Consider the following 27694-nt stretch of genomic DNA (forward strand, 5'->3'; position numbering starts at 1 on the left):
TGCTAAACTATCCAGGAGAAGTCTGTCCCCATAATCCAGTCACCTCCCGCCAGGTCCCACCTCTAACACTGAGGATTACAATTCAGCATGAGATTTAGAGGGGACAACATCCAAACCATATCAATTATGTTTAATATTTTAAAAACTCTAATGGAAAATACAGACATCAAGAAAGAACAGATGGGAAATGTAAGCACAGACATGAAAGTCTTAGGAATGAAAGAAGTGTTAGAAATGAAAAATGCCTTTGATGGACTTAGCAGTATACTTGACATGGCTAAGGAAAATATCTCTAAGCTGGAGGTTATCTCAATAGAAACTTCCAAAACTGAAAAAAATAAAGACGAATGAGAATACCAGAAGCAAAGAAACAGAAGAGGTCTAGCGCAGTGGCTCACACCTGTAATCCCAGCACTTTGGGAGGCCGAGGTGGGTGGATCGCGAGGTCAGGAGATCGAGAACAACCTGGCCAAAATGGTGAAACCCCATCTCTACTAAAATACTACATATATATATATATATATATATATATATATACCTAACCCCCAGCTCTGCTTAAAATTAACTAATTCCCTGTAAAACCTACCTTATCTATTCTCCCCACATTCTAAGCAAAGTTCCCAGGCATTTCAAGACTCCCGTTTTCCTTGCTGCCTGGCTGCAAGGTCACAAGACAGATAACACCTGAAGAATGTACAATGCATTTCTCAAAATGCTAGTTTTCAAATGTAATGTACATCATAAAACATGTTACAAATTAACTGTTCTTTGTTCTGGCTTCTGTTAACCTGTTAGCTGCTACATCATCCTGGGTGTATAAAATGTACCCCCATTTCTTTCTCCTTCGCTTGGCCTTGGGATGCTAATCTGCTGAGCTGGTGGCCACTTTAATAAAATCCTCCTGTTTCACCCATTGCTCTCTCCAATCTCCTGAATATTCTACAATACCTCAGCACAATATTGGATTTGAAAGTCGTAGCAGTTATCATTGTCTTGTATTTGATTTCTAATGATTCACCATAAAGTATTGTGGGTTATTTTGTAGGTATCCTCTGCAAGTTATAGGATCTCTTTTATTCCAACTTGGCTGAGAAGTTTTAAAATTTTTAATGAATACTGAATTTTAGCAAAAGGTTTTTCTGTATTCGTTGAAATAATCATAATTTTTCTCTTTCACTTAGTAATGCAAATTCCTTAATAGATTTGTCTCTCATTAGACAATTGTTAAGTTCCTGGGATATATCCGACTCAGTCATGATTTAATATACATTGCAGGACTTCCTTTCCTGATATTTTATTTAGGATTTTGGAATCTAAGATTATAAATGGAATCGTTTGATAATTTGCAACTCTCAATATTATATTTTATTGGTTTCAAGGTATCCTAGCCTCATAAAATAAGCTAGATAATTTGCCATCTTTTTCTGCTCTCTAAAGCAGTTTGCATGAAAGAAGGATTATCAGGGCCGGGCATGGTGGCTCATGCCTGTAATCCTAGCACTTTGGAAGGCCGAGGTGGGTGGATCACCTGAGGTCAGGAGTTCAAGACCAGCCTGGCCATCAGGGTGAAACCCCATCTTATTTAAAAAAAAAAAAAAAGAAAGAAGGATTATCTATCTATTTCTTGAAGGTTTGGTAGAAATTCCTGGAAAGAGTGTGTTGTGTAGTGTTTTGTAGGTAGACTTCATTACTGATGCAATGCTTTTTTTTTTTTTTTTTTTTTTTTTTTTTGAGACAGAGTCTCACTCTGTCTCCCAGGCTAGAATGCAATGGCACAATTTTGGCTCACTGCAACCTCTGCCTCCCAGGTTCAAGCGATTCTCCTGCGTCAGCCTCCTGAGTAGCTGGGATTACAGGCCCCCACCACCATGCCCAGCTAATTTTTGTATTTTCAGTAGAGACGAGATTTCACCATGTTGGCCAGGCTGGTCTCAAACTCCTTACTTCAAGTGATTCACCTGCCTCAGCCTCCCAAAGTGCTGGGATTATGGGCGTGAGCCACTGCACCCTGGTCTGATGCAATTTAGCTAAAGTTTTTAAGTCTATTCAGTCTTTCCGTTTCTTGATTTAATTTGGTAGGTTCATTTCTTTTTAGAAAATTGTTCATTTTGTCTGTTTCCCAATTCATTGGTATAAAAGTTTTCATAATTTTAGTTTTTTATTTTATTTTATCTTATTTTAAAAATCTATTGTAGAGACAGGGTCTCACTATGTTGCCCAGGCTGGTCTTGAACTCCTGGCCTCATGCTATACTCCCACCTTGGCCTCTCAAAGTGCTGACATTACAGGAGTGAGCCACCATACTTGGCCAATTATGATTTTTAAAAATGCTTACATTGGCCAGGCCCGGTGGCTCACACCTGTAATCCCAGCACTTTGGGAGGCCAAAGCGAGCAGATCACAAGGTTAAGAGATCGATATCAGCCTGGCCAACATGGTAAAACCCCATCTCTACTAAAAATACAAAAACTAACTGGGCATGTTTGTGTGCACTTGTAGCCCCAGCTGCTGGGGAGGCTGAGGCAGGAGAATCACTTGAACCTGGAAGGTGGAGGTTGCAGTGAGCTGAGATTGTGGCCACTGTACTCCAGGCTGGCAAGAGAGTGAGAATCCATCTCAAAAAGAAAAAAAAAAAAGCCGGGCGCCGTGGCTCAAGCCTGTAATCCCAGCACTTTGGGAGGCTGAGGCGGGTGGATCACGAGGTCAAGAGATCAAGACCATCCTGGTCAACATGGTGAAACCCCGTCGCTACTAAAAATACAAAAAAATTAGCTGGGCATGGTGGCACGTGCCTGTAATCCCAGCTACTCAGGAGGCTGAGGCAGGAGAATTGCCTGAACCCAGGAGGTGGAGGTTGCGGTGAGCCGAGATCGAGCCATTGCACTCCAGCCTGGGTAACAAGAGCGAAACTCCGTCTCAAAAAAAAAAAAAAAAAAAAAAAAAAAAAAAAAAAAAATTATGTTACTGAAATAGTCTATTTCTGTTTCATGTTTTAGTTGGCAAGAAGTTACAGAAAAGATTAATGATAATTATAAGAGGCCATTATTGCTTTGCTCTTGATTTTAGACATACTAAAATGTTTCTCCTTTGTGATACATGCCTATTCCTTTCAAACAGCCGCTTTTTATTACATTGAGGACTCATTATTTTGTTGTCACTTTTTTAGAGTTATTAGTGATGGGTGTGGAATTTTTTTCATTCACCTTGGCCATGTATTAAAATAATAGTTTTTTCCTCACTTGATGTGTTGATGTGATGTTTTTACTTTTTTTTTTTTTTTTGAGACGGAGTTTCACTCTTGTTAACCAGGCTGGAGTGCAATGGCGCGATCTCGGCTCACCGCAACCTCCACTTCCTGGGTTCAGGCAATTCTCCTGCCTCAGCCTCCTGAGTAGCTGGGATTACAGGCACGCGCCACCATGCCCAGATGATTTTTTGTATTTTTAGTAGAGATGGGTTTGCACCATGTTGACCAGGATGGTCTTGATCTCTTGACCTCGTGATCCACCCGCCTCGGCCTCCCAAAGTGCTGGGATTACAGGCGTGAGCTGCCGCGCCCAGTCAAATAACAATTTCTTTTTTTTTTTTTTTTTTTTTTTCTGAGACGGAGTTTCGCTCTTGTTACCCAGGCTGGAGTGCAATGGCGCGATCTCGGCTCACCACAACCTCCGCCTCCTGGGTTCAGGCAATTCTCCTGCCTCAGCCTCCTTAGTAGCTCGGATTACAGGCATATGCCACCATGCCCAGCTACTTTTTTTTGTATTTTTAGTAGAGACGGGGTTTCACCATGTTGACCAGGATGGTCTCGATCTCTTGACCTTGTGATCCACCCGCCTCGGCCTCCCAAAGTGCTGGGATTACAGGATTGAGCCACCGCGCCCGGCCTAACAATTTCTTAATAATTCAATTGTTGGGATAAATTAATCTGATAGCATTAAATTTTCTTCATTAATATTTTATTTTCTTAAGTGAGATTAGCATGCAATTGTCTTTTCTGTGCTGTCTTGGTTTTGATAATAGCATTATGAGTGCTTCTTAGAATCAACTGGGTAGTTTGTCACCTTTTTCTTTTTTTTTTGAGACAGGGTCTCATGCTGTCACCCAGGCCTGGAGTGAGGCAGTGGCACGAACACAGCTCACTGCAGCCTTGACTTCCTGGGCTCTAGCAATCCTCCCACCTCAGCTTCCCAACTAGCTGGGACTACAGGAGCACACTGCCAAACCTGATTAATTTTTTAACTTTTGTAGAGATGGGGTCTCACCAAGTTGCCCAAGCTAGTCTAGAACTCCTGGGCTCAGGCAATCTGCCTGCCTTGACCTCCCAAAGTATTGAGATTATAGGTATGAGCCACCACGAGCACCCTGCCACTATTTTCTGTTTGAAAACAATTTATTTACCATGGGAATGATCTATTCCTTGAAAGTTTGAAAGATTTTGAGCTCAGAGCCTTATTCAAGGGTAACTTCATTGTCTTTCTGAATTTCTTCCTCAGTTATCTTTATCCTTTTAAGACTCACGCCTATAATCCCAGCACTTTGGGAGGCCGAGGCGGGTGAGTCACGATGTCAGGAGATTGAGACCATCCAGGCGAACACAGTGAAAACCTGTCTCTACTTAAAATACAAAAAATTAGCTGGGCGTGATGGCCCACAGCTGTAGTCCCAACTGCTTGAGAGGCTGAGGCAGGAATCACTTTAACCCGAGAGGCGGAGGTTGCAGTGAGTCGAGATTGTGCCACTCCACTCCAGCTGGGGAGAGTGGGAGACTCTGCCTCAAAAAAACCAAAAGATTAGCTGGGTGTGGTAGTGCACACATGTAATCCCAACTACTTGGGAGGCTGAAGTGGGAGGTTCCCTTTAGCCTGGGAAGTCAAGGCTAGGATCCTGCCACTGCACTCCAGCCTGGGTACATTTTTTTAATACTAAAAAAAAAATTTTTTTTTTTAGTATTTCTTCATTTCAATTTTTGTAGGGCTTAAACACTTTTTTTTTTTCAGTTGCAGGAGTAACTTTTTACATGTATTATTTTCAATAATGGATATACTAAAATTTGTGAATTTGCTTTTCAGCCCAGCTTTGGCATGGTGGATAAAATTGTACATGTTGTACTACACTACTGGGAAAACCAAGGCTTAAAGAGATCAAGGGATGACCAGGTATGTACAAGTAGAAACTACACAGCCACATTATCCACCTTCCAAATTTGAGCCCTTGACTCACCCGGAGACACAGGGAGGATGAATGAGCAAAAACGCACCACTACTCATTAGCATGTTGAAAAGACTATTATCTAATACAGATGATACAGGAGCTAGAAAGAAATTATTTAGGCAGATAGTAAGGGTAAAGGAGTCCTCAGCAAGGTTTTCCTTTTAACAAAAAGCAACCGCCAAATATTTCTTTTCTAACAAAGAGCAGCCTGAAAAATCAAGCTGCAGATATAGATAAGCAAGCTGGATACCTGCACATGGGTGCAAACAGAAAAGGGCCACCTAAGGCCTAGGCATGTTCAACATGGAGGTTCCACCTTCCCTTTTCTTTGTCACCATGTATACGGGAAAGGAATAGGCAGCATGGCGCCAGCCAGGTAGAAACCATCCGCATAATAAAAGATTAGGGTGGGGCAGCCAGCTTCTTTGCACACTATGCAAATAGCATACCTGGTCTGATCAATCTTTCATGCCCTTTGTAAATCAGACACCACCTCCTCAAGCTCATCTATAAAACCTTCTGCATTTCACTGCGGAAGTGGCAAGCCATTTTCTCCAGGACCCTGCTCTGCGTAGAGAGCTTTCTTTTGCCGTTAAACTTCCACTCTTAACATCACTCTGGTGTGTCCACATCCTAGTTTTCTGTGGCTATGAGACAACAAATCTCGGTTATTTACCCCAGACAATGATGCCACTTCACTGATATGGTGTATGTATTAGCAGCATTGTTTTCATCTAATCAAGGTAGCTCATTCACATTAGTGAACAAAAATCTTTTTTTTTTTTTTTTTTTTTTTTTTAAGATAATCTCACTCTGTCACCTAAACTGGAGTGCAGTGGAGCAATTCCAGCTCACTGCAACCTCTGCCTCCTGGGTTCAAGCTAGTCTCCTGCCTAGCTGGGATTACAGGCCTGTGTCACCATGCCCAGCTAATCTTTGTATTTTTTGCAGAGATAGGGTTTCATCATGTTACCCAGGTTGGTTTCAAGCTCCTGAGCTCAAGAGATCCGTCCATCTCAGCCTTCTAAAGTTCTGGGATTGGCCAGGCGCTGTGGCTCACGCCTATAATCTTAGCACTTTGGGAGGCCCAGGTGGGTGGATCACCTGAGGTCAGGAGTTCAAGACCAGCCTGGCCATCATGGCCAGGACACAGACCCATCTTCAAAAAAAAACAAAAAAAAAGTTCTGGGATTACAAATGTGAGCCGCCATGCCCAGCTGGTAAAACACTTTTATTATGTAGATGTTAAACCAGGCAAAGCAATGTATCTAATAGGTGTACTAAAGAAAACTTGTTCTGAATAAACAATCAGAACCAGAGCTTCAGGACTTAAAAATCTCAATTTTAACAGAATTTTATGTTTGGCAATAGAACTACATTATATGAGTGACTTTCATATTAGTTTTCAGAGTTTCACATGAAAAACTCACCCATACATGGTGGACCTTTTAACAGAAACCGAAGTTCTGAGAATTATCCTACATCTCTGTACTGTCTTAGGGAACATTTGCTTTCACCTTTTTCATGTGTATCAACATCAGATCCAATATTATTACTATTATTTTTCAGACAGAGTCTTGCTCCATCACTCAGGCTGGATTGAAGTGGTGTAACCTTGGCTTACTGCAGCCTCGAACTCCCTGGGCTCAAGTAATCCTCCCACTTCAACCTCCTGAGTAGCTGGGACCACAGGTGTGAATGACCACACCCAGATAATTTTTGTATTTTTCTGTAGAAATGAGGTTTCACCATGTTGCCCAGGCTGGTCTTTAACTCCTGGGCTCAAGTCATCCACCCAACTTAGCCTCCCAGTTGCAGGTATGAGCCACAACACCCAGCCCAAAATCAGATCCAAGATTCTTTTTTTATTTTTATTTTTTGAGATGGAGTTTCGCTCTTGTTACCCAGGCTGGAGTGCAATGGCGTGATCTTGGCTCACCGCAACCTCTGCCTCCTGGGTTCAGGCAATTCTCCTGCCTCAGCCTCCTGAGTAGCTGGGATTGCAGGCACGTGCCACCATGCCCAGCTAATTTTTTGTATTTTAGTAGAGACGGGGTTTCACCATGTTGATCAGGATGGTCTCGATCTCTTGACCTCGTGATCCACCCGCCTCGGCCTCCCAAAGTGCTGGGATTACAGGTTTGAGCCACCGCGCCCGGCAGATCCAAGATTCTTTATATACAATTACATGGTGGGAAGGTCCAACCCTCTCTATCTAAAGCATATAAAAACTTCAAGTTATGTAATTATAAGTTGATTCAGTAGTAGCTTCCCAAGGGCTCCCTCCCTCTCCTCCAACATAACCCTTCCAGATTTTTGTTTTACTTGCTAGTGTAGACCTGTCCTCAAAACTAATCTGACTGCTAGCATTTGAATTATTTCGCAGATAGAATGAACCTATCTGATACTAATGCCATTTTCTCTATTTCGGAAAAGGTGATGCAAAAATTTACCTCTACCCTGAGGGTTTTTAGCTGAGCTTGATAATTAAATTGACATAAAACAAAATAACAAGAGGAAAGCATACAAATTTATATGTTTTACATGACACAGTGAGGTAGGAGGTGGGATTCCAAAGGCAAGGCTCAAAGAGGGGACCAGATTGAGGAAGCAGCTTTCCATACGACACACCCACCAGTGTGCCACATCAGTTTACCACTGCCATGGCAACACCCAGAAGTTGCCACCCCTTTCAGGGTAACAACCCTACCACCCGGGTTGTTTTCCTAGAAATGTCTGCATTTCTTTTCCTAGAAACTTCCACATAATTCACTGCTTAATTTGCATATAATTAAAAGTAGATGTGAATATGACAACAGACCTGCTCTGAGCAGCTACTCTTGGTATACAGCCTATGGGGTAGCCCTGCCCGACAAGGAGCAGTGCCTCTGCTGCTGCTGTGCACTGCCGCTTCAATAAATGTTGCTGTCTACCACCCTGCCTCACCGTGAAATCTTTCCTGGGCTAAGCCCCAATTTGGGGGCTCATCTGCCCTGAATCATTTAGAGTCCTCATAAGGAAATGAAGACCCAAAGAAGTGGCAAAATCTAAATGCTTTTATGTTAAATTAATAATGAGGCTGAGCTTGGTGGCTCACGCCAATAATCCCAGCACTTTGGGAGGCCGAGGTGGGTGGATTACCTGAGGTCAGGAGTTCAAGACCAGCCTGGCCAACATGGTGAAACTCTGTCTCTTAAAATAAATAAATAAATAAATAAATAAATAAAATAATAAAATAAGTGGCAGTTGTGGAAAAGTGACTAAATTATGTGTGAATGCTACAAACAATAACTAATAATAATATATTTTCTTTATTATTATTATTTTTTCTGAGATGGAGTCTTGCCCAGGCTTGAGTGCAGTGGCACAATCTCAGCTCACTGAAACCTCCACCTCCTGAGTTGAAGAATTCTCTTGCCGGGCGCGGTGGCTCAAGCCTGTAATCCCAGCACTTTGGGAGGCCGAGGCGGGTGGATCATGAGGTCAAGAGATCGAGACCATCCTGGTCAACACGGTGAAACCCCGTCTCTACTAAAAGTGCAAAAAATTAGCTGGGCATGGTGGCACATGCCTGTAATCCCAGCTACTCAGGAGGCTGAGGCAGGAGAATTGCCTGAGCCCAGGAGGCGGAGGTTGTGGTGAGCCGAGATCGCGCCATTGCACTCCAGCCTGGGTAACAAGGGAGAAACTCCGTCTCAAAAAAAAAAAAAAAAAAGAATTCTCTTGCCTCGGCCTCCCGAGTAGCTGGGATTACAGACACCTGCCAAAACAGTAATTATTTTACCAGGGTCTATTTATACTGAATTCTCTCAGCTATGATGTCCCATTGAACAATGTTTCTTTTCTCTGGTACAAGGAGGGCATCTTTCATGTGGGAGTTATTTCCTGTTTTCAGGAAGAAAAGAGATCAGGATGCCCTTCTTGCATCTGCTGTTTTTCAAGTAGCTCAAAATAATCCTGACACTAAAGTGACATATTTTGGTGTGGCATATTCTGCCCCTCTTCACAGTAAATAACTGGTTTTTATTTTGTTTTGTTTTGTTTTTAGATAAAGTCTCACTCTGTTACCCAGGATGGAGTGCAAGCACAGTCATGACTCACTGCAGCCTTGACCTCCTGGGCTCCATGATCCTCCCACCTCAGCCTCCCACGTAGCTGGAACTGTAGGCACCAACACCATGCCTGGCTAATTTTTTGGTATGTTTTTTGTAGAGACGGGGACTTCACCGTGTTGCCTAGGCTGGTCTCAAACTCAGGCAATCCACCTGCCATTGCCTGCCAAAGTGCTGAGATTATAAGTGTGAACCACCTCACCCAGCCAATAACTTCCTTTGAAAAATACTTTTTTCCCTTCCCAACCACTCCCCTGAAAAATGCTTTTCAGTGGCAATCACATCTTTGAATTATTAATGTCTTACAATAAATGAAGTAAACTGCTGATTGAGGACAGTTGTATTTATAGATCAGAAGTGCTGGCCCGACTTGGTGGTTCACACCTGTAATCCTAGCACTTTGGGAGGCTGAGGCAGGTGGATTGCCTTTACTCAGGAGTTTGAGACCAGAGTGGGCAACATGGTGAGAATCGCCATCCCTACTAAAAATACAAAAAATTAGTCAGGCATGGTGGTGTGCACCTGTGGCCCCAGCTTGGAAAGCTGAGGCAGACAGAAGAATCACTTGAACTTGGGAGGCAGAGGCTGCAGTGATCAGCCTGGGTGACAGAGTGAGACTCTGTCAAAAAAAAAAAAAAAAAAAAAAAAGTGCTGGGAAAGATTCTAGACATTCTCTTCATTTATCTGAAAAATAACCTCACAGTTTCAGATTTTTTCATATTATTGTTGCTAATTCTATGTCACTGAAAAATGTGTGTGTATACATGTATCCACACACATATATTTTGCTAGAATAAAGTTTATATTATAATAATTGTATCTGAATTTCTAATAATTAGGAGAGAAAATAGGAAGTTTGTAGATATTTGTAACATGCAGATCCTTATCAGGAATTGACACATGATTAAAAAATTGGCAATAAATGGCAAATGGAGGAAGCAAGTGTATTAAAAACATAGCTGACCCTGTTTAAATTGCTATATTTATTTATTTCAGCTAGGGACCACGATCTTCCAATGACTGCAGGAGAGAAAAATAATTAGCAAAATAACAAATAGTCTTGTTTATAGTCTGGGCAAGATACTTTAAGTTTTAAAAAGCTATTTATATTTTGACTTTCTTTTTTTTTTTTTTTTTTTTGAGACAGAGTTTCGCTCTTGTTATCCAGGCTGGAGTGCAATGGCACGATCTCAGTTCACCGCAACCTCCGCCTCCTGGGTTCAGGCAATTCTCCTGCCTCAGCCTCCTTATTTTGACTTTCAAATTATATTTTAGTGTAAGAATAAACTTCAGAACTTGATTATTCATTATAATACTGTATTATCACTATTTTATAGTTGAGGAAACAGGCATATAGATATTAAGTAGCTTTTCTAAATTCTCTTTAATTATGAACACCACAATTTCAACCAGATCTGTACAATCCTATGCTCAAGGCCAGAAAAATAATCATATCACAGCTGTAATTAAAATAGGCTGTGGTAGGAAGACATAGAAACTCAGTAAATAGCTGTTGCCTGAATAGATTTATAGATTATTGTTTGCAGATTACTACCAACTACTAATAGGTTTAAAAGAATTTGAAGTATCTTCGAATTTCATTAATGTATTAGTTATGCATTATTTTTTAATTTTTAATTTTTTTTTTTGAGACATAGTCTTGCTCTGTTGCCCAGGCTAGAGTGCAGTGGCACGATCTTGGCTCACTGCAACCCTCCACCTTCCAGGCTTAAGCCATCCTCCCACCTCAGCCTCCCAAGTATCTAGGACCAGAGGTGCACACTACCAAGTTGGGCTAATTTTTATATTTTAGTAGAGATGGGGTTCCACCATGTTGGCCAGGCTGGTCTCAAACTCCTGACCTCAAGTGATCTGTCCGCCTTGACCTCCCAAAGTGCCGAGATTACAAATGTGAGCCACTAGGCCCAGCCAGTTTTCTATTATTATGGGCAAATTATCCCAAAATTCAGCAGGTGGCATAAGCCTATAGTCCTAGCTACGCAGGAAACTGAGGTGGGCTCAACTCTGTTTGAGCCCAGGAGTTCAAGGCTGCAGTGAGCTATGATCATGTCACTGTACCTGAGCCTGGGTGATAGAGTGAGACCCTTTCTCAAAACAAACTAAAACGAACATTTATTATCTAACATTTTCTAAGGGTTAGGAATTGAGGAGTGGATCACCTGGGTGCTTCTGGCGTAGGGTTTGTCACAAGGTGGTAGTCATCTCAAGGCTTGACTGGAGCCAGAGAATCTGCTCCGAACTTACTTATGTTGTTGGTTGGCCTCAGTTTACCACTGGCTGTTGACCAGAGATCTCATCACTTGTACCTCTCCAAAGACTGTGTGAGGGTCCATGTGCAAGTGAGGAAAGAGAGGGAATGGGGATGGGTGGGTATAAACACCCCAGAGAGAAAGACAGAGTGAGAATGAGAGAGCTAGAGAAATGGGGGAAGAAAAGGGGAGAGAGGGAGAGAGACAGACAGACAGACAGACAGACAGACAGACAGACACACACACACACACACACACAGCTCCTAGGGTGGAAGCTACAGTCTATAACCTCACATCAGAAGTGATATACCATCACATCTTCCCTGTACTATTGGTCACACTTACCAAACTGGACAATGTGCAAGAGGACTGCACAAGGATGAGAATACACTGGGAGCTATTTTTTTGTTTGTTTGTTTTGAGATGGAGTTTCGCTTTTGTTACCCAGGCTGGAGTGCAATGGCGCAATCTCGGCTCGCCACAACCTCCGCCTGCTGGGTTCAGGCGATTCTCCTGCCTCAGCCTCCTGAGTAGCTGGGATTACAGGCACACACCACCATGCCCAGCTAATGTTTTGTATTTTTAGTAGAGACGGGGTTTCACCATGTTGACCAGGATGGTCTTGATCTCTTGACCTCGTGATCTACCCGCCTCGGCCTCCCAAAGTGCTGGGATTACAGGCTTGAGCCACCGTGCCCGGCATTTTTTTTTTTTTTTTTTTTTTTGAGATGGACTCTCCTTCTGTCACCCAGGCTGGAGTGCAGTGGCATGATCTTGGCTCACTGCAACCCCTACCTCCCAGGTTCAATCGATTCTCCTGCCTCCGCCTCAGTAGGTGGGATTATAGGCTCCCACCACCACACCCAGCTAATTCTTGTATTTTCAGTAGAGGCGGGATTTTACCACGTTGGCCAGGCTGCTCTTGAACTCCTGACCTCAAGTGATCCACTTGCCTCAGCCTCCCAAAATGCTGGGATTACAGGCATCAGTCACCACGCCCGAACTACTGGGAGCCATTTTCAAAGCTAGCTACCACAGCTAACGTTAGAAATCTGGAAGGAGGTGTTGTAGAAGTAGCATAGACCTCAAAGCTGACATCTCAGTGATCATCTCACTTTCTAAATTGAGAACACGTGATCGTAAGAGAATAAAGAATTAACGGTTCGGCATTATTACAGCACTAGTTAAGAGCTGAACTAGGATCCACTTCTCCTAAGTCTTGTTCCAAAGGTCCTTCCTGTATACCAATTAATGACCCATGGGTTGTCAGACCACAGGCTTTACGAGAAGTAAGGCATTTAGCTTTGAATGTAAAAACATTTACATAACCCAACTCAGGTATCAGCTGGGGTCATTTTATACTTTGAGATTTAAATAAAATTTAGCTCTTTTTCCCCATTCTGTACACATTATAAGGATTAAGCAAGTGCTTTGCACATAAGGAGCACTCACCAAACATTAGCTATTTGTTGTTGTTGTTGTTGTTGTTGTTGTTGTTATAGATACAAAACAGGCCAGGCATGGTGGCTTACGCCTGTAATCACAGCACTTTGGGAGGCTAAGGTGGATGGATCATGGGGTCAGGAGTTCGAGACCAGCCTGGCCAACATGGTGAAACCCTGTCTCTACTAAAAATACAAAAATTATATGGGCACGATGGCCGGGCCTGTAATCCCAGCTACTCAGGAGGCTGAGGAAGGAGAATCGGTTGAACCTGGGAGGCGGAGGTTGCAGTGAGCCGAGACTGCAGCATTGCACTCCAGCCTGGGCAATAGAGTGAGACAGTCTCAAAACAAACAAACAAACAAAAACAAACACCTCGGACATGCAGCAGCTGGCAGATATAATTTTTGGAGTGGGACCTGAAATTCCTAAAAGCCTGGCTTCCTTTCCCTTACAAACACACACACTATTCCGGTTGTGTTTTGACCTTTTAGAACATTGCTACGTTTTGCTTTTCCTATACTGTTCTTCATGTTGTTGGTGGGCTGGTTTGGGATCTTGATTTTGCTGCACAAAAGAATTTGGGCCAGGTGTAGGGGCTCGCACCTGTATTCCCAGCACTTTGGGAGGTGGGAAGATTGCTTGAGCCTATGAGCTCAAGACCAGCCTGGGCAGCATAACGAGACCCTGTCTCTATTTAACAAAAAATTGTTTTAAAATAAAAGAATTTGAAGAGCAAGTCCAAAGTAAGAGTAAGCAAAAAAGTTTATTGCAAAGCAAAAATACACTCTGACAGGCAGAGTGGGTTGCTCAGAAGGAGAGAGAGAGCAGGTAGTGTCTTAAGAGGAATTCCTTTACAGGCACTGTGTGTGAATGTTTATAAAATACTGGTGAGGTCCAGTAAACACAGGTGGATCCACAGTTGTAGCATGTGCTCGGTCTCTACTTGCTCCAATACATATCATGTGTATTATTAGCATATAAATTCTCCACTAGGGGTGTGTTTTTTTACTATTAAAGTGAGGAAAAGGTTACTATAAGCTAAACCTTGAGCCTAGCTGCCCATGTAGGACCCAGAGATGTCCCTGGCCCCCATCCCAAGGCAAGAATTTGTAGCTAATAGCTTCTTGGGCTTTTGGTACTGATTGGTTGGAGACTGGGGAAGTTACATCAGGAATAAGGGACTTTTGTTCTCTTTCCCTGGCTGTACTGGGTATTGGGAACTTGTAACCATGTGGTGGTCAGCTGGTATCCTGTAGAACAGCTTATCTTGTAAAAAAATGACGCATGAGGGTGCAAGCAAAAGGAGCCTGCTGCCAAAGGGGCCGACTGGGCTTCACACAAGGGGACAGGTTTGTATGGCCTTCTAATGTTACTTACCCTGCCTCGTTATTTTCCTAAAGTATATGTTATCTTCCCAAAATAGAAAACTAATCATGTTCCTCTGATCTTTCCCCATTACCTTGGAATAGAGCCCAAACTCACCATATGAGTTCTTTCATGATCTGTATCTATCCCTCACCTTCTCCAGATGCCCTGCATTCCTTCACATGTACTCCATGTTCCAGTCATGACCAACAACCTCATTCACTCAACAAATATTAACTAGTACTCAGAAACTGTAAAACTAGTGAGTCAACAGGATATAAAACTGGTTTCTGCCTTCAGGGAGTTTATCTCATAACATCATTTATTATATAATCATGATAAGGGCAATGATATAAAAGTACTGTGTGTAATAAAAACACATAATGATGAAACTTACCAGAGCTCATTTAAACCTCTGTGTCATGATCCCTGTTTGTTCTTCTGCTGGTTTTCCTTTTCTAGTCAGCTTGCTTCCCTTTTCTTGAAAATCCTTTCTTGACCTACTTGTTCTTCTTCTGTGCTTTTGTAATACCCTGTGCATATCGTTTTCAAAGAGTGTATCCCACTGTTGATTTGCTTGGGTCTTTCCTTCCAACACACGCATTCCTCTATGGGTCTCTTATCTCTGTATACTAGGGCATTAAATATTTATTGAATAAATAATGTCCTTTTTTGGACTTTTAAACTTTTTTTTTCAGACACTCTTATTTTGTCACCCAGGCTGGAGTGCAGTGGTGTGATCTCAGCTCACTGAAACCTCTTCTTCCCAGATTCAAGTCATCCTCCTACCTCAGCCTCTTGAGTAGCTTGGGACTACAGGTGCATGCCACCATGACTGGTTAATTTTTGTGTTTTGTGTACAGATGGGTTTCACCATGTTGCTCAAGCTGGTCTTGAGCTCCTGGAGTCATGTGATCCTCCCACCTCAGCCTTCCAAAGTGCTGGGATTACAGGATTACTTTTTATCTGGACTTCACCACAAGACTCACAATAAGTAGCAAAAATAGTACAGTGAGTTGCTTGTGTACCCATCTTCCAGCTTCCCCCAATGGTAACATCTTTTAAACTATAGTACATTATCCATAGAGAAGGCTCTGGAGAAGTAAAAGAAAAGTAAATAACAACAACAAAAAGAAGCTCCAAAAACTATAGTACATGATACAAGTTAGGAAATTGACACTGGCATACTGCAATTAACTACACCACTCAGATCTTACTGAAAAAAAAAATTTTTTTTTTTTTTTTTGGTCCAAAACTTTATTTACTAGGCTTGAATCTGACATTTTTGGCAATTAAAAAACCAAAAAAAAAAAAAACCAAACAAACGCCAAGTATGGCAGCTCACACCTGTAATTGCAGCACTTTGGGAGGCCAAGGCAGACAGATCGCTTGAGCCCAGGAGTTTGAGGCCAGACTGGGCAACATGGCAAAATTCCATCTCTACAAAAAATACAAAAATTAGCTGGACATGGTGGTGGGTGTCTGTAGTCCCAGCCATTTGGGAGAGTGAGGTTGGAGGATCACCTGAGACCAGGGAGGTCGAGGCTGCAGTGAGCTGTGACCATGTTACTGCACTCTAGCTTGGGTGACAGAGTGTCACCCTGTCTGGAAAAAAAAAAAAAAGCTGCCCAGGGCCAGTGGCTCATGCCTGTAATCCTAGCATTTTGGAAGGCTGAGGCAGGATCTTACTGGATTTCATCATCTTTTACATAAACGAAATTCTTGCTGTGTGTTATATATTAAACATATCTATGTTTATTCTATAAAATTTTATCATATGTTGTTATGGTTTGAATATTTGTCCCCTCCAAATCTGATGTTGAAATGTGATCTCCACTGTTGGAGTTGGGGCCTGGTGGGAGATGTTTGGGTCATGGAGGCGGCTCCTCATGAAGGGCTGGGTGCCCTCCCACTGTAATGAGTTCATGTGAGAGCAGGTTGTTTAAAAGAGCCTGACACCTCCTCCCTTCTTTCACCATGTGATGCGCTGGCTCCCTTTTCGCCTTTCGCCATGACTGTAAGCTTCCTGAGGCCCTCACCAGAAGCAGATGCCTGCACTATGCTTCATGTGCAGCCTGCAGAACCATGAGCCAAAATACGCCTCTTTTTAAAATAAATGACCAGTCTCAAGTATTCCTTTATAACAACACAAAGCTGACTAACATATGTCTATACATTTACACATAGTCAAGATATACAGAACTGTTCTGTTACCACAAAGAACTCCCTTGTGCTACCATTAATAATGATGTCCGTTTTAACTGGATTTTCTCTGTATTATTTCAGGGAAGCAAGCTGGAAAAAATATATTACACATTAGCTCTGCATTGCACTCTCCTCAGAGAGGTTCCTGGTAGCATTCTCCCACAAATCCAAGATTTTTAAATAGGTTAAAATATTGTGAAAAAATTTCTGACAAACTAAATTTAATAGAGTTTAAATGAGCAAAGAACAATTCATGAATCCAGCTGCCTTCAGAACTAGAAGAGAGGCTGGGTGCAGTGGCTCATGTCTATAATCCTGGCACTCTGGGAGGCCAAGACAGGAGGAACACTTGAGGCCAGAAGTTTGAGACCAGCCTGGCCAACATGGTGAAAGTCCATCTCTATTAAAAAAAATTTTTGAGGCCGGGCGCGGTGGCTCAAGCCTGTAATCCCAGCACTTTGGGAGGCTGAGGGTGGGTGGGGGGGATCACCTGAGGTAGGGAGTTCGAGACCAGCTTGACCAACACGGAGAAATCCCGCCCGTCTCTACTAAAAATACAAAATTATTCAGGCATGGTGGCACATGCTTGTAATCCCAGCTACTTGGGAGGCTGAGGCAGGAGAATGGCTTTAACCTGGGATGCAGAGGTTGTGGTGAGCTGAAGTCGCGCCATTGCACTCCAGCCTTGGCAACAAAAGCAAAATTCTGTCTTAAAAAAAAAAAGCAAAAACAAAATTTAATCTAATATAAAAAAGAATTAGAAGAGGTTCAGAGAGTTCTGCTACTCAATGTGGACAGGCAGCATTTATGGTTAGAAAATCTAAGTGAGGTACAGAAACAGCTTGATTAGTTACAGCTAGACATCCCTATTTGGGTGTGGTCTGATAGGTATGCTGCCTGTGATTGACTGAAGCTCAGCTGCTGTGATTGGCTGAAACTCAGTTGTTACAAAAAAATATGTACTCCTAGTTAGGCTTTCAGTTTGTTCCTATACTGTTAGGTTGCAGTTCATTATGTAGGGACTCAAGGTTGGAGGCATGCTCAAGGCAAATTTAGTTTAACAACATTAAATTTAACCTTAATTGTATCTTATCTCATCAATTACAATCTTAAGTGATTATGATTTATAGCAGTCAGAAATAAACAATTTTAGAAAAATTTTAGTCACATGTTTCTTTTTCTTTTTTTTTTTTTTTTTTTTTCCTTTTGAGACGGAGTTCAGCTCTCGTTGCCCAGGATGAAGTGCAATGGCACAATCTCAGCTCACTGCAACCTCGGCCTCCCGGGTTCAAGTGATCTTCTGGCCTCAGCTTACCGAGTAGCAGAGATTACAGGTGCCCGCCACCATGCCCAGCTAATTTGTGTATTTTTAGTGGACACAGTATCTACCTTGTAACACCATGTTGGCCAGGCTGGTCTCGAACTCCTGATATCAGGTGATCCACCCGCCTCGGCTTCCCAAAGTGCGGGGATGACAGGCGTGAACCACCTGCATCCGGCTGCATGTTTATTTTTCTAGGCATTATTATTGTCTTCTTTCTGTTCTACAATCGTGACAATGTTTAAAGTACAGTTGTAGGATGATACTTTTTGTGGCCATCAGTTGAAAGGAAAGATGTCTTGTTAACAATTAAAAGGAAAGATGCCTTGTTAACTGAAAAAGGTTGCATGAAATAACGTTCTGAGGCCGGGCGCGGTGGCTCAAGCCTGTAATCCCAGCACTTTGGGAGGCCGAGGCGGGTGGATCACGAGGTCAAGGGATCGAGACCATCCTGGTCAACATGGTGAAACCCCGTCTCTACTAAAAATACAAAAAAATTAGCTGGGCATGGTGGCGCATGCCTGTAATCCCAGCTACTCAGGAGGCTGAGGCAGGAGAATTGCCTGAACCCAGGAGGCGGAGGTTGCGGTGAGCCAAGATCGTGCCATTGCACTCCAGCCTGGGTAACAAGAGCGAAACTCCACCTCAAAAAAAAAAAAAAAAAAAAAAAAAAGAAATAACGTTCTGGATATGGATCACAAGAGAGATGCTCTACATTCCAAAAAAGTTTGTGTAATTGCTAGAAAATACTGATTTATGACTCCCTAAAATGTACACTGCAACGTGCTGTGATCATTCAGAGCTTTCTAAGCTCAGAGACAGGATGTCCAAGGGAACTAAAACGGCGTTTTAGGTGGACCATCAAATTAATTATGCCAAGCACCTACAGTTATTCTAAGATGGCAGCTGCAAAAGGAAAGCTGAACGGGAGTCAGCCTCCCCTGATTGCATCAGTCCCTTCTTCCTCATTGTTCCAGTCCCCTCTGAGACTTTGTTTAAGGGGATAGGAACTTTGAGATAAGGGATGGCAAACAAATACAAATATTTGAGTATAAATGTTCAATCTGTTCTTTTCCTGGTTAAGATAATAATACACCAAAACGATTGGGCTTTTTTTAAACCCTAAAACATCAATCCATCCTGACAGCCCTCAGAGTTCTAAGTGTTAAAGAAGGATGCTTTAAATATTAACTAACTGGCCAACTGCTATTTGTCTGACTTGTCTGACCCAATATCCATTCCCAGTGTTTTTCTCTTTGGTAACCTTTACAGGTGGCCAAATTACAATTCTTTTTTTTTTTTGAGACGGAGTTTCGCTCTTGTTACCCAGGCTGGAGTGCAATGGCTCGATCTCGGCTCACCGCAACCTCCGCCTCCTGGGTTCAGGCAATTCTCCTGCCTCAGCCTCCTGAGTAGCTGGGATTATAGGCACGCACCACCATGCCCAGCTAATTTTTTTTGTATTTTTAGTAGAGACGGGGTTTCACCATGTTGACCAGGTTGGTCTCGATCTCTCGACCTCGTGATCCACCCGCCTCGGCCTCCCAAAGTGCTGGGATTACAGGCTTGAGCCACCGCGCCCGGCCCAAATTACAATTCTAAACAATGAAATGTTTGTGGAAGTCTGCTGAGTTTGGGAGATGAGGTAGCATCCTGAGAAACCTTTCACTTTCCTGAAAAAAAAAAAAAAAAAAAAAAAAAAAAGACCATGCATGGTGGAAACCACTCTTTTCCCATCTTCTTGCCTTCAGAATTTGTTCTCTAAAACTGCAGCAGCCATCTTGCAACCATGAAGTTAATGTCAAGAGAATCAAAGAAATGACGACCATGCTGTTCTTGAGCTGTTGAACCAACAAAGGTAACCACCTACCTGCAGATTTGGGGTCTTGTTTAAACTATTATAATGGACTCTTTTTCGACAAAAATGTGGGCCCAAATGCATTCCTAACTGTACAGTCATTAAAAGGACATCTTTTAGTCCTGTCATCCTCACAATTCATTACTACCTTTTTTTTTTTTTTTTTTTTTTTGAAACGGAGTCTTGCTCTGTGGCCCAGGCTGGAGTGTAGTGGCGTGATCTCAGCTCACTGCAATTTCCGCCTCCCATGTTCGAGCGATTTTCCTGTCTCAGCTTCCTGAGTAGCTGGGACTACAGGCGCGCGCCACCACACCCGGCTAATTTTTTATAGTTTTAGTAGAGACGGGGTTTCACTGTGTTAGCCAGAATGGGCTTCATCTCCTGACCTCGTGAACCGCCTGCGTCGGCCTCCCAAAGTGTTGGGATTACAGGTGTGAGCCACCACGCTTGGCCCCATTATTCCTTATATAGTCACTGATATCACTATCTAATCACCCTAACTAGAAAACTCAGTTATCCTTGATTTATTTCTTCTCATCCTCTAGGTAATCAAGTCTTATTTATCATAGCTGGCTAGTTTTCAGATCTATCTCTGCTTCACCATTCTCACTGACGCTTGCTTAGTTCGGACTTTCTCTCCATCTCATGTCTAACTGTATCAACAGCCTCCTGACTAGTATCCCTGCTTGCAGTCTACTATCTACCATGCTTCAGAATTTTTTCTCTAAAATCTTATCAAGATATTCTCCTGCTTAAAAATCTTAAATGACTTTTTGTTGCCCACAGGATGAATCACAAATTCCTTACCACAGGTATCATTTGTTGTTGCTGTCTGCTTGTTTAGACTGCATCTCTCATATCCAGTATGGCTCAAGTGTGTGTTAAATGACTTTAATTTTTTGTATGGCTTCTTTATGACTTAACTATTTAATTAGACTAAGTACAGTTGTAGCATGCGGGAAACTCAATAAAGATTTGTTAAATGTAGTTTCCGGATTCTACTGTAAAACAATCCTTCATCAGTCGTTCCAAATAAAACGTATCTTGGTGTGCTTTCAGTGGATTTAGCCTAGCTTACAGGAAGAGACTCCCTTCAATCATGTACGGACGGTATGGCCTTTCAGATTATAATTAGTCATCTACATTCTCTAGATTGGGCTTGTGCCAAGAGTGTAAGTTAGGAAGGTAGGTGGAGTCTGTGTGGGCATTTCTGACAATTTTTTTGATCCACGAATAACTCCTAGCAAATGAGAGAGCAAATTTACAGCCTGCCTGCCAGTAAGCTGTGCCAAGTTAACTAAACCAGTACAGGCCACAGCCATTAGCTGCTGCTACAACGTTTCGCTTTGTGAAGCAAAGCTGAAGGCGCTCTTTTGGAACTCGGGGGTTGCGGGGGGGTTGCAGGGGGTGGGGTGTAGCCGCCGCATTGCAGCACAAAACGGAAGGCTTCATGCGCCGGAGTTCCCGTCCGCACCCAGATGTCTCTCCCTCCCTTTCTCCTAATCTCCAACTGCTGGCCTTTTCGGGTGCTGCTGAGTTCTTCCTTAGGCTCGGGAAAAACTGAAACGGCGCGGGAAGAGGAGGGCACGGTCTGGAGAAGAGGTGCTGCGGGGACAAAGCGACCCGCCCAACGCCCCCTAAACTTTCTCCTGTTCCCAGTGTGGTACTGTGTAGTCCTACTCATTCCCACTCCCCGACCCAGCCGGCAAAATCTGTATTTCAGGGGAAATTTCAAGGGGTAAAAAACCTCCTTCGGCACAGCAATTATTGTTTTGCTGTGTAGATTTCCTAGCAATGAACTCTGCACCGGCTAGTCTGAGCCCGAGGCCTCGGCCGCCGCAGCTCTCCGAACAACCCCTCCGCCGCGCACGCGCCCCTCGAGGGCGCGCCCCTGACCTTTCCCGGGAACCCCCTTCAATTACGCTTCCCGTCCCCTCGCGCCGCCCCCGCCCTTCCTGCTCTTTCCGTTTCCTTTTTCGCGCCTGCGCGGCTCCAATTGTTTTGGCTTTCCGGTGGGATCCGGCGCAGGAAAAGGGCGGGGGCAGCTAGAGTAAGGGAGGGGCGGGGGAACGGTCGCGGGGACCCGGGAAACTGCAAAACTGCCGCTGGTGCCGACAGCCGCGCGCGCGAGGCGGGAGGGCGGCGTGGCGAGGGCGGGCGCCGCGGGCTGGCCAACGGTTCGCTGCCTGCGCGTTCCCGGGCCGCAGGCGGGGGCGAGAGCGCGCGGCGGGGGCGGGGCGGGGCTGGAGCGGCGGGCCGGGCGTCTCGCGGCCCCGGGCTGACGAGGCGGCGCGGGCGGGCGGCGCGGCTCCCGGGGGAGGAGTCTGGCGGTGGTCGGGCCCTGAGGAGCGTGCGGCGGCGCCCGCAGAGGACGCTGCTCTCCGCGCTGGACGGACCGAGCAAGGGAGGGTGCGAGGGGAAACCGGAAGGAAGAGGCGGCGGCGGCGGCGCCAGCCTTCCACGGCCGGAGGCGGAGGCGAGACCCCGGCCGTGGCCTCGGCGGGAGGGCCACGCCCCCGCCGCCGCGCCGCACGGGCCCAGTGTGCTCGGGGCCACCGGCTGGACCGGTTCCCACCCCGAGGGACCGAGAGACCCGGGTGAGCAGGCGACGCCAGCGCTGGGCGGGCGGGGAGCCCTCGGCGACTTGTGGAGGAGCCGGGGAGGAGGGCTGCGGCGGGAGGGGGCTCGGCCCTTTGTGGCTCGGCTGGCGGGGGGCGGCGGCCATGGCATCTTTCAAATCCTAGGCGCTTCCGCCGCGGGCGGGGGAGGGGCGCCGGCGCCGCCCTCCGCACCCCTCGGCGGCTCCTGGGCGGCGGGGTTTCGGGCCGTTCCGCGGGGAAGGGGCGGCCCGGGGCGCCGCTTGCTGGGCGTTTCCTGCACCCGGCGCCTTGGCGGCAGTGGGGCTCCCGGGCGGCGCCCTGGCCTCGGCTTGCGCCTGCCCCTACCGAAGTAAAGCTGTTTCTCTTAGGACTCGAGACGTGTTCGCGACACGGTGGACCGAAGGACGACACCCCGATCCTTCTTTATTTCCCCTGGTTTATCTGAACTAACCAAGAGAGGTCTAGGCGGACAGAGCTCCTATTATGGTCTATGTGGACTTAAGAAAGAAAGCAGAAACTGCCCTTTGAAAGGGAAAATTGTGTACGTGTTTACTTTGCGAAATCGTTAACTTCCTTCAATTCGACCACCTTCCTCTCCCTATGAATTGAAAAAACGCGACATAGAAAAATCTCTCTTAGTTTGATGTGGGGCAGTTATTTTGAGTTAACATGTTTTTTTCCTCTGGGCTTAGCAATCTAAGAGCTCTTTGCCTGCTTCAAAGGTAGAGGAGTATCTAATTCACCGGCTACCACGGTCACCCTTTCCAGTGAAAATGAGAATTCAGAGTACAAAATGAACTTGAAAAGGGCATGTTTGTGTGAACCATCTTCTGTGTCTATTAGCCTTTGGAGAGCGTAGGGGACCGACCTGGTCACGTGTTGTTTATACATGAATCTGTACGTCTGGCTCACTGAGCAGAAACGAAACCCTATCAACGCTGTGCACTGAGATGATATTTTCTTCCACGCAGGCAACTAATAGAGTTTTTTCCTCCCTTCTCTCTGAGTTGTACATTTTTGGTGAATTTGAGTAGTATGAACCTCTTGCAATTGTGGATGACTTAGTTTGGTTAACCTTTGGTAAGGACTGTTTTCCCCCTTCTTTTTTCCTGACCTAAAGTTAATTGAAAAGTCAAGCCAGTCTGTAGTTTTCCAGTCTTGATGATGTGGAATTTTGGTATTCTTTCCATCCGGCTAATAACTAAAGTTAAGCTTACTTCTTCTCTTTGATCTTCTCTTGGTTTAGTGCTTATTGAAGTCTTTTTAGGTTGGGGCCTGGAATCCTCAAGAGGTTATTTTCTGTCAGTAACTCCGGAGTGCTGTGGCCTTTCCGTTGAGCATGCTCTGTAGTCCACACGTTTCCACATAGTGCGGTTTTTTTTTTTTTTTTTTTTTGCTCGCATAAAAAGTATTATAAAATCTGTTAATTTATGTTATTCATAGGGCATGTAAGGAGATGGGAGGGAATAGAGATGGAGCACATACATCCTGCTCCTCCATAGATTTTCTTCTGGTTGGTGGAAATGTAGAGCTTCTCATACCTAAACGGTGAACATTGAATGTGCAAGGTATATTCTGGAGACTTGAATGCAGTCTTAAAAGCCAAATGATAACATTGGTTTTTCCAAAGATGTTATACATTTATTTAGAAAAGAGTTCCCATAGGCCGGGCGCGTTGGCTCACGCCTGTAATTCCAGCACTTTGGGAGGCCAAGGTGGGTGGATCACCTGAGGTCAGGAGTCCAAGACCAGCCTGGCCATCATGGTGAAAACCCAACTTAAAAAAAAACAAAAAAAAAAAACAAAAAAAAAAACAAAAAACGTTCCCCTTCTCCCCTTCTCTTTGCCCACATTTCTAAGACAAATAGGGCCAGGAGAAAGGATTCGTTCTGCTGTCATAGAATACGAGTGAAAATTGCAAAGTCCTTTGTTAGCTTAATGTTTTCAGTATTGTAGAGATTGAATAGACTTAAGTGATACTTAAGTAACTCAGTATTAGAAATGACAGGTTGATCTCAAGTAATTTTTGTTTGTTTTTGAGACGGAGTCTCGCTCTGTCGCCCAGGCTGGAGTGCAGTGTCGCGGATCAGCTCATTACCCTCTCTGGTTCCCGAGTTCAGGCGATTCTGCCTCAGGAGTATCTCCTGCCTTTGGAGTAGCTGGGATTACAGGCGTTCGCCAACACGCCCTACTAATTTTGGTATTTTTAGTAGAGAAGGGGTTTCACCATGTTGGTCAGGCTGGTCTGGAACGCCTGACCTTGTGATCTGCCCACCTCGGCGTCCCAAAGTTCTGGGATTACAGGGGTGAGCCACTGCACCAGGCTGACCTAAGTAATTTTTAAGGGGAATGATTACACCTTGGTTCTCTTGCCAGGAATTTGCAGTACCTAGATTCTTTGTGAGAAGACGGCATTATTGTAGGAGATTTGGAGAAAATATGATCATTCAATAAGACATTCTTCGTTTTCTTTACTTCACTCCTGTCCCTTGGAAAAGTAGTGACTTTAGTAACTTCCATTGGAAGCAGGGGCTTCTAAGTGAGTCTATCTCAGTTTATGTTCATTTTCTTTTTTTGAAGGAACTTTAGTAGTCGTCATCAGTGTTAAGTTGCCATGCCCTTCATGACCTCATATGTGAGTGTGTGAATATCTGGGAAATATTTTCTTTTACTATTGTGATTGAAGAAATCATTGACTTGGTGAAAAATGATTTTCTAGTGAAAAAGTTTGGGTCAATTTTGTGTTAGCCTACCTTTCCCCAGCGATCTTAAGTCATTGAGCAGAGCTGAGAGGAAAAAGGAAAAGTGATATCTAGAATAAAAGGACATGCTGTACTCATATAATTATTGTATCACAGGTGGCATTGCCTTTATGTTCTTGTTTAAATTTTTTAAAAGTAAGATAACTTAATTATAATGTAGTACAGAAGCTTATACTTGTGACCTGAATTTACTTAGGGTTCTGAGCATAATTAACCTGATGGAGCCATGTCATCTATTTGTATGATTGGAAAGAGAGAACACAGAGGAGGAGACCTAAGCTCTGAATGTGACTATAGGGTAGGTGAAGCTGTGCTGAAATTTTTTTGGTTTGTTTTTTAATTGATACCTGTCACAACTCCAGAAAATTCTGTTTGTGTAGCAGTTGACAAGCTAAAGACCAAATGGTCTTTTCCAGACATTCTTAACTGTCATGATTGTTTTGATAACTTGAAAGTGAGCTCATTCTAGCACCAATCTCTTGGCCTTCCTAAGGAGAAAACTATCTCATTGAAATGAAGAAAGGGTTTTTTTAATGACTGGTGCCTTCCTGGACTTGTTTATTTTTTTACACTGACACCAGCCTTCTTAAGATTAGTCTTTGTTAAGTATTAGTTTGTTTCATTATTTCTTTCTTTTTTTTTTTTTTGAGACGGAGTTTCGCTCTTGTTACCCAGGCTGGAGTGCAATGGCGCGATCTCGGCTCACCGCAACCTCCGCCTCCTGGGCTCAGGCAATTCTCCTGCCTCAGCCTCCTAAGTAGCTGGGATTATAGGCATGCGCCACCACGCCCAGCTAGTTTTTTTGTATTTTTTAATAGAGACGGGGTTTCAACATGTTGACCAGGATGGTCTCGATCTTTCGACCTCGTGATCCACCCGCCTCGGCCTCCCAAAGTGCTGGGATTACAGGCTTGAGCCACCGCGCCCGGCCTGTTTCATTATTTCTACCATCAAAATATAATGTATCCGAAAAGGAAAAAAGAAAAGAAAAAATATCTTAATATTTTAAAACACTGAATTCAGATTTCAGGTGTCAAATATTTGCACAAAAAAATCCCAATTTTCTCTAAAAACATTGAATTTCTCTTACGTAAAATACCGTTTAGCCAGAATGAAAAGAGAGAACTGTATTTGGAGTGCTGAGACCTTGAAATTGAAATCTTGAGACCTGGTGTAGGTGGGGAATCCAGGAGTTGGAAAGTGCTGCAAAAGCTCCGCCAGTGGGTGGCTTAATAAAAATAATTTTGGATATTTATGTAGTAGTACTGTGTGTCAGGCACTGAACCAAGTGTGAAATTTAATCCTAGACCAGTTCATTGAGAAGAGCATTCTACTTTTAACCCCATTTTGGAGATGAGCAAGTGGAGGCATAGAGAATAAATAACTTACAAACGGCCACATAGCTAGTAAGTTGTGGAACTGGGCTTTTAACCCAAGTAGTTTGAGTTTGTGCTCATTTTTTTTTTTTTTTCCAGCTGTTGATCTCCATGGAGAATGCCTTGGATCTTTTTCAATAAAATTTTTTAATCTTCTCTGTTGACATTTGTTGTATTGAGAGATGTAGCACTTCCTAAGTTAGTAATACACAATTTGAATGTGCTTCCTAGGAATGACTTATAGCCACAGTGCCCTTCCTTGAGGGAGACCTATCACTCCTTCATTCCTACTATATAATTTATTTTCTTTTTAGTTGGCAAATAATAATTGTATGTATTTGTGGGCTACAATGTGATGTTTCAATCTGTACACATTAAGGAGTGATTAAATCAGGCTATTAACATATCTATCACCTCACCTACTTATTTTTTTGAGGTGAGAAAATACAAAATCTTTTAGCAGTTTTGAAATATGCAATATATTATTATTAACTGTGATCACCATGCTGTGTAATAGATCACTAAAACTTATTCCTTCTATCCAATGGAAACTTTGTACTTATGTACTTAGGATAGCAGGCCTTTCTAGCAGCCTCCTCCCCATCATTTTATCCTTTCTTTCTTTTTCATCCACAGCTCAGTTAATTGCTGATTGGTCTGTTTATCATATTCAATAGTTTAATCCTTTATTTGTTTCTCAATCTCTATGTCCTGCCTGGTTAACATTAGGAAAGTTTTCTTTGCTTCTGTTTGTGTTTCCAAGCTCCTCAGTGGGAAGATGCTACAAAGTACACACCTCTAGGAATTAAAACTAGGTTTCAAAGTGAAGTTAGATGTCTGTCCCTTCTCATTGCCTCCCCCCAAAAAGCCAAAACACTGTCATCAGCCTCTGAAATCTTTCAAAGTATTTGGAATTAAAAAATTATTTCATACCTTTTCTCTAATGTTGTAGGTTCCTTAACCTTTAATATTAATCAGATTCTGTAAAATAAATTCACTGTCACTGTTGTCTCTTTATGAGTATTAAATAGTATTTGCTTTTTGTAAATTTTCTTTGTTGATATACTTTTGGGCATATTTTGCTGCTTACAGCAAGAGGAGTTAAAACCTTTTTAATACTATTCTTTTATAGGAAATGGAAGTGAGGAATTCAGACAACCAACTTAAA

General features: G+C 43.5%; 1 protein-coding gene across 7 annotated transcripts in view; it reads left to right on the forward strand.

The window, feature by feature from the left end:
- KBTBD2 (kelch repeat and BTB domain containing 2) overlaps positions 1-27694 on the forward strand; it is a 67860-nt gene that overhangs the window by 18988 nt on the left and 21178 nt on the right. Inside the window, exons 3-5 of one of the 7 annotated variants that reach the window (XM_074379861.1) lie at positions 5070-5156; positions 17821-17943; positions 19682-19788. The gene's annotated coding sequence lies outside the window, so the exon portion shown is untranslated. The other 6 variants (XM_039462145.2, XM_039462144.2, XM_010341293.2 and 3 more) reach the window with 6 other exon arrangements.

Source organism: Saimiri boliviensis, chromosome 10 (assembly GCF_048565385.1).
Source record: "Saimiri boliviensis isolate mSaiBol1 chromosome 10, mSaiBol1.pri, whole genome shotgun sequence".
NCBI lineage: Eukaryota > Metazoa > Chordata > Mammalia > Primates > Cebidae > Saimiri > Saimiri boliviensis.